This window comes from Aquarana catesbeiana, linkage group LG04 (genome assembly GCF_042186555.1).
Source record: "Aquarana catesbeiana isolate 2022-GZ linkage group LG04, ASM4218655v1, whole genome shotgun sequence".
NCBI classification, from domain to species: domain Eukaryota; kingdom Metazoa; phylum Chordata; class Amphibia; order Anura; family Ranidae; genus Aquarana; species Aquarana catesbeiana.
The window spans coordinates 55,992,193-56,008,530 of record NC_133327.1 but is presented as its reverse complement, the minus strand read 5'-3'; the positions used below and the strand labels follow the sequence as shown (position 1 = coordinate 56,008,530).

The following is a 16,338-nucleotide window of genomic DNA, read 5'->3' as shown; positions in this document are numbered from 1 at the left end:
CAGTTCATGTTCCATGTCCTGGGAAGATTGGGTTTCCCGAGCGAATTTGTAAACATGCTTGGGAGTCTCTACGCAAATGTGAATAGTAGGGTTCTGATAAATGGGATCCTGTCGGAACCTTTTGAGATAAAATCTGGGGTAAGGCAGGGATGCCCCCTGTCCCCAGTGTTGTTTATTTGTATCATGGAACCCCTTCTTCAACAAGTTCAGCATGATAAAGCCTTTGAAGGTTTTTTTTTTTTGTCCCTGGTGGAAATAGAAGCCGTCTACACTATAAGGCCTTTTTGAGTGGAGGCAAACCATGTGCTTTATGCGGTATCTTATGGGGTGGTTTGTGGTGGGGTGGGGTTGGGAGGTACGGGATCTGACCAAACCAGTGGCTCTTGTGCCTGCTCCCTATTACACCAAGCTTAAGACGTGGTATGACAAAACTGGCCTGAAGAATCTGGGGACTGGTGCAGTAGTGAAAAATAGTTTGGTTAAATGGTTAAGAAAGGAGGAGGTGGTTTCAAATATTTCTGACTTAAAACCAAAACAGGCGGAGGAATGTTGGAGGGACTTGGAGACAGAAGGAGTGACCAATAAACAAAAAGATTGCTGGGATGGGTTTTCACAAATGTTTGCTGACAATGACCTTTTTGAAATCGAGAGATTTGGTAAGAAATGAGAGATGTGTAAGGAAAGGATGTGGTGGAATTGAACGAACAAGACACGTGTTTTTTTTTTTGTTAAAAATGTGTGGGGTAGAGTTGGTGGGCTTTGTGAAAAATGTGTTGGGGGTGAAGGAGGTTACACAAGAGTTATGTTTGTATGGCTTGGTGGGCGGTGGGTCTGATGTGAGGAGGAGGGGGTGGATTTTGTCAGCAATTGTGAAAGAGGTGGTTTGGGAAGCAAGATGCGGCTATAGAAAAGCAAGTTTTATTTTGTCTGAAGAGGAATGTACAGAGTAGGTGTTTAGCTAATTGTATTATATTTTGTTATATGATCGGAAGAGGTTGGGTGTGGAGGAGGCAGATGTTTTTTGGAATTTTGGGAGGTGGAGGTTGGGATAGGTAATTAAGATGTTTTGATGTGTTTTTTAATGTTGCTCTTTTAAAGAAATTTTGATATAAAATACTTACCTGGATGAAGTAAAAAACGTTGCTCAGTCTCTTGAGAGTTGATTGAAGGAGTTCAGAGTATACGATTCATGCTGACAGGAAAAAAAAGTTGCCAGAGGAGGCGCTGTGCTACTCCCAAGTGTGGGGAGGTCACATGCAAATCCAATGGTGTAATTGCACCTGGAAGGGCAGTTTCAGTAGTGAACCTTAGGCCGGGTCTTTTTCTGGCCTTATGGCTGGTGTTGGTGCTGTTCCTGTCAGCATCCGGTGGAGGAGCTGGTGTCGCCTTGGCAAGGGACGGGGCGGTGCCATGCAAATCTGCCGAGTGATGGAGACCTGGAAGGGTTAGTACCGGTGGAGGCTGTTATTGCTAAGGGCAGCTTTCCCTGAGAAAACCTAGAAGGCCTGACTTTGCTCCATCTCAGTCCCTTGATGCAGCTAGCTAAAAGTCAGTCCAGGCATTCCCTCACTCTCTCGTTTTCGCAGCCTGTGTCTCCCTCTAGTGGGTCCCTGTCTCGTCTTCCTCACTCATGTTACCAGGAGGCGGGGCCATGCAAATGATTTCCCTCGTCGGGTATTAACGAGGAGCACCTGGACGTGTGCAATTAGTGCTCAGGGCTGCCTAATTGACAGTTTTCAGGTCAGAATGGACTGCAGGTGTGTTAAGGTGGTGTTAGGCAAGTGTGTTGAGGGATTAGGCCTCAAGCCCGGGTAGGTGTGAAAAGTTGCTGTGTCTGTGGCTGCGGCCAGCCTAGACTGGGGGAAGGCTAGACGGGCATCCCTCAGCGAGCTCTTCATTTCTGCCAGGCCGCCGCTCGCTCGGAAAAGAGAATAATTGGGTTATCGCTTCTCTGCCTTTTGGCTAAGATCAAGTGTAGCCTCGGCTCGCTTGTATCGAAGTTGAAAGGTGCCTGGGGTACCCGACAGTCGGCCTTGGGGGGAGCGTCTCTTTTCGGAGGGCCCCCCCTTGTTGCTATTGGCTTTAGGCTTAGTCCCCGGGCAACGAGAAGCGATCGCCCTTTTGAAGGCGACCTTATCTTTGGGCGTTTGGCGGAACTGTGGGGGTTTCCCCTTGTGGGGACCCCCGCAGGAAAGCGATCGTTTCTGAAGGTGATTGGCACGTTCGACACTTTACAATGGCGGTCCGAGGAATTTGGGACTCGCTCCGATTTCTGGTAAAGCCAGGATTTTCTGACGTGACGTTGAGGACCGTGGTGGTGGATCTTTTGACGGGTATCCTAGGCCTTGGGGTAAGAGATATACTATGTTTGCAGGACTTTACTAACCAAAGATTATATGACGTCACTTTCTATTCTACTGAGGTCTGTTGGGATGTATTCGAGAAGTTCAAATTGGTGGAAGATACTGAAGTCGGGAGGAAGTTTGGAGCACAGCCTTTATTTATGCAGGAGGAGAAGGTAATTACCGTGCACCTTTACAACCCCTTTGCAGATATAAATTTAGTGAAAGCCTTTTTAGGCAACTATTGTAACAAGTTGAGAGGTGGAGAGAAAGTTTTTAATAACTTCCAAATATGGTCCGGGAAGTACCGCTTCTTTGGGACCTTCAAGTCGGACTCCAGTTGTGTGGGGGGAGTTAAAAGACCTCCTGCAGTGTTTACTATCGGAGGGGAAAGGGGGTTTCTGTTTTACCCGGGACAGCCAAGATACTGTAGGAAGTGCATGAGATATGGGCACGTGAGTAATGACTGTGATCAGGAACTAAAATGCCGGTTTTGCGGAAAAGGAGAGCATGTCGCACGGGAATGTAAAGAAAGTAGGGTATGCGACATCTGCAAAAAAGCAGGGCACATGGCAAAAGACTGTGAGCAGTATCGGGCCACGAGAAGGGAATGGCTGTCTAGTGTGCTGACTCCAGGGAAGGAGAAGAGGGAAGGCAGGCAGCAGAGGCCGCGAGATGGTGCGGGTGAGAATGCTAAGGGGGGCACTGCTGAAGCAGACCCTCCGGGTGTTCCACCTGAGCACCCGGCTGGTGATGCTGCGCCTAATGAGCCGGCAGGTGATACGGCAGGAGCGGGTAACGCTGCCCCGGCTACTGGTGTTAAAGTGGCAGGTGGTGGAGTCTGCTCTGGGACCACGGATGCTGGGCTGGGTGAAGATGGCATGCAAGAGGATATCGGGGGAGTTCCACGTCCCTGGAAGAGCAAGAGGATGGAAGACAAGAGGAGGATGTTCCTTTGAGGGGCAACCAGGGAGTGACTGTACCATCTTCAGGAGGAATTGGCCCTCACCACTTCTTGGTTTTTTGTCTGATAGCGATAGCGATTCCGAGGAGAGTGAAATGGAGAGTGTCAGCAGTGTAGAGTGCAGCCAGAGGATGGATGATTTTTCTGATACACCAGACCTACCTGACACTGCTGCTATCAAAAGGTCTAGGTTGGACGCGTCTGGTTCTGGAGGGGCGGAGGGTGTTGGAGGAGCCTTATCCGATAATGGGGATTCTGAAGTAGAATCCGCCAGCTCTCCGGTTCCCCGGAGGATGCTAAGGGAGCAGTCTGAGATAGGTGAAGGAGAGAATAGGATGGACATTTAAGATTGTATTATGGCTGTTTTTTCTTTTCTCCTGATGGCTCTGTCAATAGGGTCAATTAACGTTAGGAGTATCGCTACAAAAGTGAGGAGAGTGGCGGTATTTGAAGAGATTGGTAGAAATGATGTGGATGTTTTGTGCCTGCAGGAGTGTGGGATGATGAGTAACCCTACAGCTGATTGGCAATGGGGTCCTTCAGTGTGGGCGCATGCATGCGAATCCAGGAGTGAGGGGGTTGGTGTGGTGGTGAAGAACCCAAATATAAACATTGTGGCGCATGAAGTGATTGTCCCTGTGTTATATTCTTATTATCTAAATTTTAATTGGCTTTATTAAAAAGAATATGCATTCTCTAGAATTGTGTGAATGATAAGACTTTGAGCTAATGACATTCAGATGGCGACTCATTGACTGAGACTGCAGGTCAAGAACCTGTCAGAATTTGATGGATTTTGCAAATAATATATGTATGGGTTGAAAATCTTCCTATGTAACTGATACTCTGTTTGATATATGCGTTTATGTTTTAAGTGGTCTGATAGTCTCTCTCACATATATCTTGTTTCATGTTTAGAAGGTTTGTTAAAGTAAAAACAGATGTTAAGAGGCTTGTATATCTACTCTAGCCCCCACTCTTAGGAAGGAGGAGAAAGGGGAGTGTATGGGAGGGATTTGTGTTTGGGCGCGAATTTGAAAGACTGAAGTTCATAAAATCAAAAGGAAAACAGTCTTCTGTCTCTTGCTACTTCCTGCTTCAAGCTACACACATCTCCATCTCAAGACATACAGCTCTCTCTCTCTCTCTCTCTCTTCTATGCATACCGTATTTCTTCCAGGACACAAGAAGTTAATCGGCCATCTTTAAAGAGCCAAGACAAAGGGAAGCACATGGTCTAATGACTTTAAGAATTTTTTTCAGATCTTTGAAACAAATGAACTATATTTGAACATTTTTTGCATATATGAAACAACACTAATTCTGAATATGAATGTACTATTTTTGTAAGTATTTTCCAAGTTTTATGTGTGTACAATAAAACACACAGTTTGATTTAAGCTGACTCAAGCAGACATAATTCCAAAATTCGTCTCACGAGCAATCATCATTATTGAAAGCTTTTTATACAATATTAAGCCATTTATTTCATTGGCTCAGCCAGCCAGTTTCAATCGCCAGAAGTTTTTGCCACTTTCTTCTTCCGTTGATCAGAGGGGACAAGTGAGGAACAGAATTAATTTCGCAATTATTGAAAGAACCTAGAATCGCCCGATTGATGTTTTTGATGTTTGATTGTGTGAAGACCAGAGGATTTTGGAAATACAGAAGTCTTGACAGACGGTTTAATTAGAGTTCAGCGGATAACGGAAAGGTTTTATATTCGGTGAGTACCAAAATATGGAATTTATAAATGTAATAGCTGAAGGAAGTAATTTAGAATTTGAAGGTTTAGCCAGTCATATTTCAGACACTAAGTTATGGCAATCAATGTATAATCAATGCCTACAGGCAAATAAAGAAATTGAGAAGAATAGATTTTCATTAGCTAAATCTAAGCGAAAATTAAGTAATGTGATGAAATTAGTTACGGTTTTCAATGCAATGATTTTTGATATGCCAGGAAAACAAAGGCAAAGTGTAACAGAAATTGCACAAACACAGGAGAATTTACATATTGAACAATTACTGATTGAAAATGATGCATTAGAACATAAAATGAATGCATTATTGGAATCGTTTAAAGAAAAAGAAAGTTGTATTGTTTTTTTAACTCAGAACGAAATTGAACAAGACAATGTTATAAGTTTGCTTAAAACGCAATTATTGCAAGCTCAGTCTTCTGCACATGCTCAGTGTTTAGCTTATGAACATGTGACAAAGTCAGAGGCGAGGGATAATGATGCTGATTCTGGATTTGACTCAGTGGAGACATTCGAGGAGGTTAATATTTCCTCAGACAATGAAAGTGTGAAGTATGTTGATTTGAATAATAGTAATATTCAACAGAAACGTAAATTTTCATCGCCATATACTCAAAGAAAGGTATATGCAAAAAAAACAACTCTTAAATGTTTAGTTTGCAAAAGAGAGGGTCACATAGCTAGGTTTTGTGTGATGGCTAATAATAACGATATACAAAAGAGGTTGTATTATCCGAAAACGATGCCAAGGCGCTATGAAGTGTATTCTGTGCGCTGGTGTAGTAATTTGAGGTATAGAGGCCATAATAATCAAATTAATTTCCCTTTTAAGACCCAAATGCAAAGATTGCAAACTACAAATAGTCCATTAAGACAGGAAAGGTATCACTATGTATCATATAACAAAGTGAAAAACAATGTTAGCAGTCCTTAAATGAACTGCATGGATGGTAAGGATTTTCTGGTTATTGATTTTTTGCTATGAATAATAAGGTTATGATTTGAGGTTCAGAGATTTGGTTTTAAGTTGATATATTTTTAGTATTTTCAAGGATAATCCTTTAGGTTATGATTTGAGGTTCAGAGATTTGGTTTTTAGTTGATATATTTTTAGTATTTTCAAGGATAATCCTTTGGATTAATTTTATTAATTTTTCCAAGTTATGATTATTATGATTTTCATTTTTTGTTATGTTCAGATGGAACATTGAGAGGTTTAGTTCACCTGAAAAGGGGGTAATTAACAGCTTTGTACTCAATTAGCAAAGGAGGCAGATTTGTTTGGAGAATTAGTGATTTCAACCTGAATATGGACAAAATTATGTTGTGGAAAAAACAAATGTAAGATTTTCCTTCGTTTTTAGAGAATTAAAAGGTGACAAATCTTTTGAGTTTTCATCGGATGGTATAAGATCTATATTTTGGTTTATGAAAACTGGATCTGATATCATGACGGATTTTCTATATTTTAATGTACCACAACACCTACAGGTGGAATTCACTAAATTTAACTATGACAGTTTAGATCACATTGGTAAGCAAAAATTGCTTGAAATTCTTAAAGAGAAATTCTATTGGGACAATATGGAAAAGACAGTAGACAGAGTAATTAAATCTTGTCTAATCTGTGTACAAAGATATTTTAATTATTGCTAGGATGTTGATTAATCGTGTTTTTCTAGTTTGGGGTATACCAGCAAACCTCAGTAGTGACAGGGGATTCCATTTTATAGGTAAAATCATGCAGGTAATGTGTAAAATCTTGGGAATAGGACAGAGATTTCATGTATCATATCATTCACAGTTTGCAGGTATAGTTTTTTTAGTTACAAAGTATTCTTCATTTGAATTATTGACAGGAAGAAATTACTTTGTCACTTGTTTCACAATAAACTTTTGTTGGCAGTATACAGCAAGGATTGTTAGTGTCCCTCTGAAGTGTATTGTACTGCAATGCTTGTGATTTGAGAAGGGATACTAGGATGTTGTTTAAAGGTATTGAATGTCATTCAGAAAATGATATTTCTTTTTAGTATTTTGTGCTCCTTTTGCATAACAGTGTTTTGGTTCTAGATGATACAGGACAATTTGAACAGAATTGTGTCACATACAGTTACTTGTATGAAAAAATGGTCCCTCCACATATTTTTAAGTTTGAGTTAAAAGATCATAATTTCTTTATTTTACAATATTCCTTGTTTAGGAGATTATTAAAAGACAATTTGTATATATACTGATATGTAGTATTTGTTTTAGAAGTTTAAAGAAACTTGTAGATTGTATAAGCTAAATGGTTACTCACATAGCCCATAGCCCCACCCTTAGGAATTTGAGAGTGAAGTGACACCCACCTTTTTAAAAAGGAGGGGGGGATACTCCTCATTGTGAGCCTGCATCTGTGGGACTACAAGACAAAAAAGAACCTTTCTGAATAAGAAAAGGAGGGGGTTTGTTTTTTTTTTTTAGGAGTAGAATGCCTGTAACAGAGTTTTTTGGCAGACATGCATTCCAGCAGATGCTGCAATAGACATTCACTCCAGTATACACAAGACACATACACAGCATGAGAACCGCTGTTACATCCACACACACATATCTGATTCTTGTAACATTTTGTTATTTTATTATTAAAACCAAAATTATCTTTTATTCAAGATAAACGGTTTACCAAGATTGATAATTAAGAATGGAAAGATTTATTTAAATCAAAAATTAGATGCTGTTAGCATAAATTTATACAGAAAGAAAAATGGTGATTAAAGAGTTGCCATGTGTAAGGTCACACCCAGAGATGGTGAGATACATGTCACAGGCAGAATTAAAGTTTCAGGAGAAGTGGACCATGACAAAGTAATTGGGAAGGTCCATTTGACATCTTGGATGTTCAAGGAACAATGGTACTAGTTCAAGGATTTCTCAATTTAGTGAAAAAGCATGTATAAATAAAAATGTGGGTATAACAAATGTAATATTCTAAGATAAATGATGCTGCTTTTATTTTTCCTAGGAATGAATTATATTTCATTAACCTGGAGGAATTATGGATTCAAAAAAAGAAGATGTCAGTTCAACAAAAGAAAGTGTTAAAGAGAGAAGGTTTATCATCATCACAGGATGCATCTTTTCCCTAGTGACAATTTTATCTGTGGTAAAATATATCACAAACTGTTCCAGCTATGCAGAGGTTAACAGGATTGAAGATTTACACAACAAAGTCATTACATTATTCAGAGACAAAAAAGATCAAGACACTGATATCAATATAGATGACAAAAGTGATAAAGACATTGATATTAATACAGAAGACAAGAGTGATAAAGATATTGATCTTAATACAAATGACAGAATATAATTCTAGATACGTTGATAATAATACAGCTGAAGAATTGTATGGATGTGTATGTGTAGGACAGGGATATGATTGCTGTATGGAATTATATTTAATTCGTAGTAATAATATTGAGGTAAATGTTAAAATAGAATCCAAAACAAATTTTGTTAAAATGCTGGGATCTTATAGGTTAAACAACAGAACCGGATCTTTTGAATGTAATATATTGGGAAGGAGTTTCTGGTCAGTATTTGTAAAAGGTAACAATTCAATAATTTGGTCTGGAGATGTTACTAATAACATGATAAGGTCTGAGAAATTACTTTATTCATCAGATCAATTTTATTACCTTTTTCAAAGTTTTGTGAAAATATTGGATCCAGAACATTTAAATATAATTGGAGATGAAAAAGGGAATGTTGTAAGAACATGGGATTTTAAAGTAACAAGACAATTAACACAAATAAGGGTTAAAGTTAGTATTTCTGTGGTCAACATGATTATTCCTGAAATTTATATTTTCCCACAACCTTTAAACATTTTTGAAGATAAAGATAGTTTGCATTTGATATGTAAAACAAAAATATATGTACCTCAAGATTCATTGGTAACTTGGAAAAGGAACAATGAATTTTTGGGAAGTTTTCTTCACCGTTCTACTATGATAATTCATAAAGGAATTTATGGTAGTGTGAATTGGATCAAGTATACATTTGTTTATCAACAAATTAGAGTATCTTTGAATGATACTGGTATATATGAATGTTGCATATTAATAGGAAATTATCCGGTGAAATGTGCGAAGGCAAGTGTTGTTGTAATGTCTCCTAGGAAAACTCCATGTGTTGGTAAGAAAAGTGTCTCAGCAAATCCATTTCAAAATTAACCATTTCCAATCCAGAACTCTTTTGAGAGAGGGAAATTTTGTCATTATATTGTGGAACTTTAATGTTTCAGAATGGAAAATTTCTACATGGTTTCCACAATGTCAAGGACATTTGGTTAATATGGAATTGGGTATTAAAAGATGGTTTGGAATTAATAGTAGAAATCATAACAGAAATAAGCGTGGTATTGTTGAAGGTATTTTAGGAGGGATTGGCACAATTGGGAGTATAACAAATAGTATGGATATTAATACTTTAAAGTCTGATCTTGAGACAGCTGGTTTAGTGGATAGTAAAGGGATTAAAAAACAGAGAAATTTAAATGAAATTTTAGAAAATATGGTTATTAAAACAGCTAATATAATGGGTCCATCTATTTTACATCTTCAAAATATTACTCTTGATTTAATGTTAAGTGAACAACATTCTCATATTGCCAGAGCATGTTTAGAGATCCAGACTGAATATTCCACTAATTTTAAAATAATTGCACAAGCATTTCAGAGTGGAATAACCCCTCTTGGCATTTTACAGAATTTACCCAGAGAATATGTATATGCTATAAATCATACAGATTTATGGGTAAATAAATGGATAGGATGTAAACAGGATGTTTGCTATAGTTCCTCTATGATTCCAATAGCAGGACAAGAACAAATTTTGGTTCCAATCACTATCTTGGGATTACCCGTCAGCAATACACAATTATTGTATTATAAATTACAGTATACAGATTTTGCATTTAACAATGAAAATTCTGAATTGGAACAATTAGATTTGTCATCATGTTTATAATTTTAGTCTAAAGTTATCTGTTTATGATAACAAGAATGAAAAATACTTTTATCTTGATTAGGTAATCATATATTATGTTCAGCAAGAATAGAAAAAGTTGAAACAATTTCTGAATTAATTACTCGTGTAGATAAAAAGAAGGTTTGCTTCCAGATCATGTCAGATACAGAAAGGGTTAACACTTTTTTCTCTTCTTGTACAAATACAGAAAACCTAAATCAAGGCTTGTATTGTATAGAAGGCGATATTGTAGCAATAAGTATTAATGGGTTTAGAACAAATTTAACAAATATGCTTATGAAAAATATAAGTGCTCTTCCCACACAATATAATATATCTCAGATAGATGAATTTCCTTGGGAAGAATGGGCAAATGTAATTCATAAGGATAAAGGTTTATTGATAGCTTTGGCTAAGGAACTTCAGAATGCAGAAATATTGTTTAAACATGAACAAGGTAATTTGCAAGAGATATCTCATCAATGGTCAGAATGTAATTGGTGGAAAAAATTCAGTAATAGTGTATCAATTTGGGAAAAAACTTCAATAACCTCAGCAGCAGGAAATATTTTATCACATCCTATAGTTATTCTTTTTATTATTATTATGTTATTCATTATATTCCAGTTATGTTTGATGTTTAGAATGAAAAAATTATATTATCGAATTAGAAATGATATCAAGAAAGGAGATGATTTATTGCAAAATAAGCTTAAGAGAAAGATGGGTTTTGGTATTGCAAACTCGGTTAGTGATGGAAATACATTTGGAGTTATTGGATCAAAGTCAGAATGAATGAGACATGGATGCTATGAATGGATTTAAACCTTGAAAATATGATTATTATTCATATTTCAGAGGGGAATGTTATATTCTTAATATCTAAATTTTAATTGGCTTTATTAAAAAGAATATGCATTCACTATAATTGTGTGAATGATAAGACTTTGAGCTAATGACATTCAGATGGCAACTCATTGACTGAGACTGCAGGTCAAGAACCTGTCAGAATGTGATGGATTTTGTAAATAATATATGTATGGGTTGAAAATCTTCCTATGTAACTGATACTCTGTTTCATATATGCGTTTATGTTTTAAGTGGTCTGATAGTCTCTCTCACATATATCTTGTTTCATGTTTAGAAGGTTTGTTAAAGTAAAAACAGATGTTAAGAGGCTTGTATATCTACTCTAGCCCCCACTCTTAGGAAGGAGGAGAAAGGGGAGTGTATGGGAGGGATTTGTGTTTGGGCGCGAATTTGAAAGACTGAAGTTCATATAATCAGAAGGAAAACAGTCTTCTGTCTCTTGCTACTTCCTGCTTCAAGGTACACACATCTCCATCTCAAGACATACAGCTCTCTCTCTCTCTTCTATGCATACAGTATTTCTTTCAGGACACAATAAGTTAATCGGCCATCTTTAAAGAGCCAAGACAAAGGGAAGCACATGGTCTAATGACTTTAAGAATTTTTTTCAGATCTTTGAAACAAATGAACTATATTTGAACATTTTTTGCATATATGAAACAACACTAATTCTGAATATGAATGAACTATTTTTGTAAGTATTTTCCAAGTTTTATGTGTGTACAATAAAACACACAGTTTGATTTAAGCTGACTCAAGCAGACATAATTCCAAAATTCGTCTCACGAGCAATCATCATTATTGAAAGCTTTTTATACAATATTAAGCCATTTATTTCACCCTGGAAGGTTGCAGATTGTGACATTGGAGTTTTTGGGTCAGCAAGTGAGGGTGATCAACTGTTACCCTCCAGCAGAGAAAAAAAGAAAGAGTGAGTTTCTTAAAAGCTTTGAAGGTATACTTACCTGGGAGGGTTCCGACAGTCTTGGCAGGTGACTTTAATTGCATAAGAAGGAATGAAGATCGACAGGAAACCGGTGGTGACGGTGGGATGGATATTACATCCAGACTCCTGAATGATATGATAAGAGACTTTAGCATGCATGACATAGCTATGGAGGTGGAGGGGAGGAATACAACCTTTACTTACGTGTCTGACAGAGGGACGGTGAGGTCACGTATCGACTTCATCTTCTTGTCACAATTCTTGAAGGGGGAGACTTATAAGGTGGTACCTGTGCTTTTTTCAGATCATTCGTTGATTTTTTGTTCTTTTAGTTTGGATGTGGGAATGGAGGTGGGAAGAGGCACATGGAAAATTAATGTATCACTGTTAGAAGATGAAAAGATTTCTAGGCGTTTTCTTTCCTTTTTCCGGATTCTGGAAGAAAAAAAAGAGGGTTTTAAAAATGTGTTGGTATGGTGGGATTGGTTTAAAAATCAAGTAGCATCCTTCTATAAAAAGGTGGGGGCGGAGAAAGCTAAAGAAAGAAGAGAGACAGGGAGGAGGTTGTTGGGGAGGATACATTTCCTGGGTCAGTGTAAGAGGTTGGGGGTGGAGGAAGAACTAAAGGAAGGGATTGTCTTCCGAGCAAAAGTTCAGGCAAAGGAGGAAGATGAGAAGTGCTCGCGTTTCTTTTTTAAAAAGGCCTTTAGTCCAAAGAAGATCATGAAGGTGATGTTGGATGGACCAGAAGAAGTGAGAGGGAAAAAGATGAGAGATGTTGTCAAAAACTTCTATGGGGAATTGTATAGGGGTGAATATGGTGCTACAATTCAAGAGGTGGAGGACTACTGTAAAGTTTTACCGGGAGGTTTGAAGAAGGAAGAAGGTACCTGGCTGGCGGAAGAAGTGGAAGAGGTGGAGATTGAGAAGACACTAAAGAATATGGCCAAAAACAAGACCCCAGGAGGAGACGGGATTCCAGTCGAGTTTTATTTAAGGTTTTGGTCTATCCTTAAGACCCATTTTCGAGAGGGGATAAGATACTGCATGGCGAAGAAGAGATTGGCTACCTCAATGAAAGAGGGGGTTATTACTCTGCTCTATAAAAAGGGTAATGAGAAGGATATTAAAAATTGGCGCCTGATCACGCTTTTAAATGTAGATTATAAGGCCTTTGCAAAGATCTTGGCAGACAGGATGAAGGAGGTGGTTGGAGGGGTGATTGGAAGTTGGCAGGTGTGTGCTATACCGGGAAGAAGGATTGCAGGTAATTTGATGCTTCTCAGGGATTTGGCCTTTTATGCTCAAAATAAAAATTTATCGTTAGCTGTAGCAGGGATTGACCTCGAGAAGGCTTATGATAGAGTATCACATCAATTTATGTTTTGTGTATTAAGGAAGTTGGGCTTTCCAAAAAATTTTGTGGATATGGTGAAGTGCTTGTATCATGATGTAAGTAGTAAGGTCCTAGTTAATGGGTTCCTAGGAGAATCTTTTGAAGTAAGATCAGGGGTAAGACAGGGTTGTCCGCTGTCCCCATTATTGTTTATCTGTATTATGGAACCATTACTGCAGCACGTGCAACAGAATAAAGTTTTTGAAGGTTTTTTTGTTCCGGGTGGAGGAGGGGAAAAACTGAAATCCTTATGTTATATGGATGATGCAGTTTTCTTGTGCAAATCTCAGAGAGATCTAGCAAGAGTGGAATTACAGCTACAGTTATTCGGAGGTATGGCCGGGATGTGGGTTAATTGGGACAAAAGTGCCTTTTGCATGCTCAGTGGACTTCATGATTTTTCAGCTACAAAGATTAAAAGAGTAGATGCTATTGATGTTTTAGGAATCAATTTTGAAAGAAACCTACAAAATCAGTCTAATGCGGAGAAATGTTTTGAAAAAATATTTAAAAAAAAAATGGATTTATGGAAGTTACGAAGGTTGACACTGACAGGGAAAACTCTAATTGTTAAGGCAGTTTGTCTCCCTTTGCTGCTGTACTTCGGGGTGATTTTTCCTTTTAACAAAAGGTGGATACAGAGATTTACCAGAGTTTTATTCCTTTTTTCTGGGGATCAAAAATGGAGAGGGTAGCGAGAGCTACGGTGATGAAGGAGGAGAGGTTTGGAGGACAAAATTTTCCGAATGTAGAGATTTTTTTTAGGGATGCATTCTTGGTTACTCCATTTTAAAGTGTTTACGGGAGGAGGAAGGACAATGTGCTTCATGCGTTATTTGATGGGATGGTTTGTGGTGGGGATGGGGGGTCCGGGACCTGACAAGGCCTGTGGCCTTGGTCCCCCCGCCTTACTATACTAAGCTTAAAAGGTGGTACGATGAGTGTGGCTTGAAGAATTTGGGAGATGGTACAACAAATAAAGCCAGTTTGGTTAAATGGTTAATAAAGGAGCAGGTGGTTACAAATATTGCTGACCTTAGGACAAAGCAAACTGAAGTGTGCTGGAGGAATCTAAAGACCGAAGGGGTGACCAAACAAAAAGAAGTGGTGTGGATTTCTTTTCACGAGTGTTTGTCAACAATGGTGTTTTTGAAAGCAAGAGACTTGGTAAGAAGTGAGAGATGCGTAAGGGAAGGATGTGGTGGCGTAGAAACTGTAAGACATGTTTTCTTTGAATGTGATTTTGCAAAAAATGTATGGGGTAGGTTGGTGGGTTTTTAGGAAATGTGTTGGAAATAAAAGGTGTCACAGCAGAGTTATGCTTATATGGTTTGATCAGTGGTGAATTGGATGTAAAGAGGAGGGGGTGGATTCTGTCTGCAATTATGAAAGAAGTGCTGTGGGAAGCAAGATGTGGATATAAAAAAGGAAGTTTTCGGGTATCTGAAGATGAGTGTCAAGATTGGGTGATGAGCAAATTGTATTGTGTGTTGCTTTATGATAGGAAAGTGTTGGGGGTGGAGGAGGCAGATTGTTTTTGGAATTTTGGGAGGTGGAGGTTAAGATAAGGTGGTGGGAGGTGGAGGGAATGTGTTTTTGTGTTTAATGATGATGCTTTCTTACTGTGTTTTATGGAAAATACTTACCTAAATGATGAAAGGAACGCTGCTTGATCTCTTGAGAGTTATTTGAAGGAGTCTTGAGTATGCCATTCATGCTGAAGGGTAAAAAAAAAAAAATCTGTTCTTATCAGTTTAATATCTGATACGTCCCCTATCTGGGGACCATATATTAAATGGATTTTTAGAACAGGGAGATGGAAGAAGAGCTTGCTCTGTCCACTCCACGCATCGACCTGGTATTGCAGTACCTCCAGGACCGGTGCACCCCTCTCTTATGCAGTTTCCAAAAACAGAATAATGAACAACAAGAAAAATCTTCCTTTTGCTTGCTCACTGATTGCAATGTTGTTGTTTTTTGGCTCACAAACTGTTAATTCTTGCAATAATAAACTTGCATTTAACCCCTGTGTGTATTGGTGTTTTTGCTTCGTGTCAGTTTCTTGGCCCATCTCTCTCCCTACCTCCTCGCTCCATATTTTTTGGGTCAGGAAGCAGCAGGTAAAGTGGCAGTTGCAAGAAGCCAAACCTATCAAGTCAGCAAGTCAGTAAGTAGACACATTTCGACAAGACAGCTAGCTAATGTTTTATCAATCTTTCTCCCAAGGCCCAAAACAAAGCCTTCACTGCCAGGGTCAGTTTAGAGAGGCAGCAAGCAGAGCCAGACCATTTCAATAGGCCTGACTTTGCTCCATCTCAGTCCCTTGATGCAGCTGGCTAAAAGTCAGTCCAGGCATTCCCTCACTTCCTCGTTTTCGCAGCCTGTGTCTCCCTTTAGTGGGTCCCTGTCTCATCTTCCTCGCTCATGTTACCAGGAGGCGGGGCCATGCAAATGATTTCCCTCGTCGGGTATTAACGAGGAGCACCTGGACGTGTGCAATTAGTGCTCAGGGCTGCCTAATTGACAGTTTTCAGGTCAGAATGGGCTGCAGGTGTGTTAAGGAGGTGTTAGCCAGGTGTGTTGAGGGATTAGGCCTCAAGCCCGGGTAGGTGTGAAAAGTTGCTGTGTCTGCGGCCAGCCTAGACTGGGGGAAGGCTAGACGGGCATCTCTCAGCGAGCTCTTCGTTCATGCCAGGCCGCCGCTCGCTCGGAAAAGAGAAAAATTGGGTTATTGCTTCTCGGCCTTTTGGCTAAGATCAAGTGTAGTCTCGGCTCTCTTGTATCGAAGTTGAATGGTGCCCGGGGTACCCGACAGTCGGCCTTGGGGGGAGCGTCCCTTTTCAGAGGGCCCCCCCTTGTTGCTATTGGCTTTAGGCTTAGTCCCCGGGCAACGAGGAGCAATCGCCTTATTGGAGGTGTAGGTGCTTTGGTCGGTTGGCGGAACTGTGGGGGTTTCCCCTTGTGGGGGCCCCCATAGGGAAGTGGGCGGATCTTTGGACTTCCTTTCAGAATGGCGACTCGTGGGTTGAAGGACTCACTGCGAT

General features: G+C 39.2%; 1 non-coding gene across 1 annotated transcript; it reads left to right on the top strand.

Annotated features, from left to right (window-relative positions):
• Positions 1 to 14,999: 14,999 nt before the first annotated feature.
• Positions 15,000 to 15,186, top strand: LOC141141816 (U2 spliceosomal RNA). The gene has a single exon (XR_012244245.1). It is a non-coding gene; the product is annotated as a U2 spliceosomal RNA (small nuclear RNA).
• The last annotated feature ends 1,152 nt before the right edge of the window (positions 15,187 to 16,338 follow it).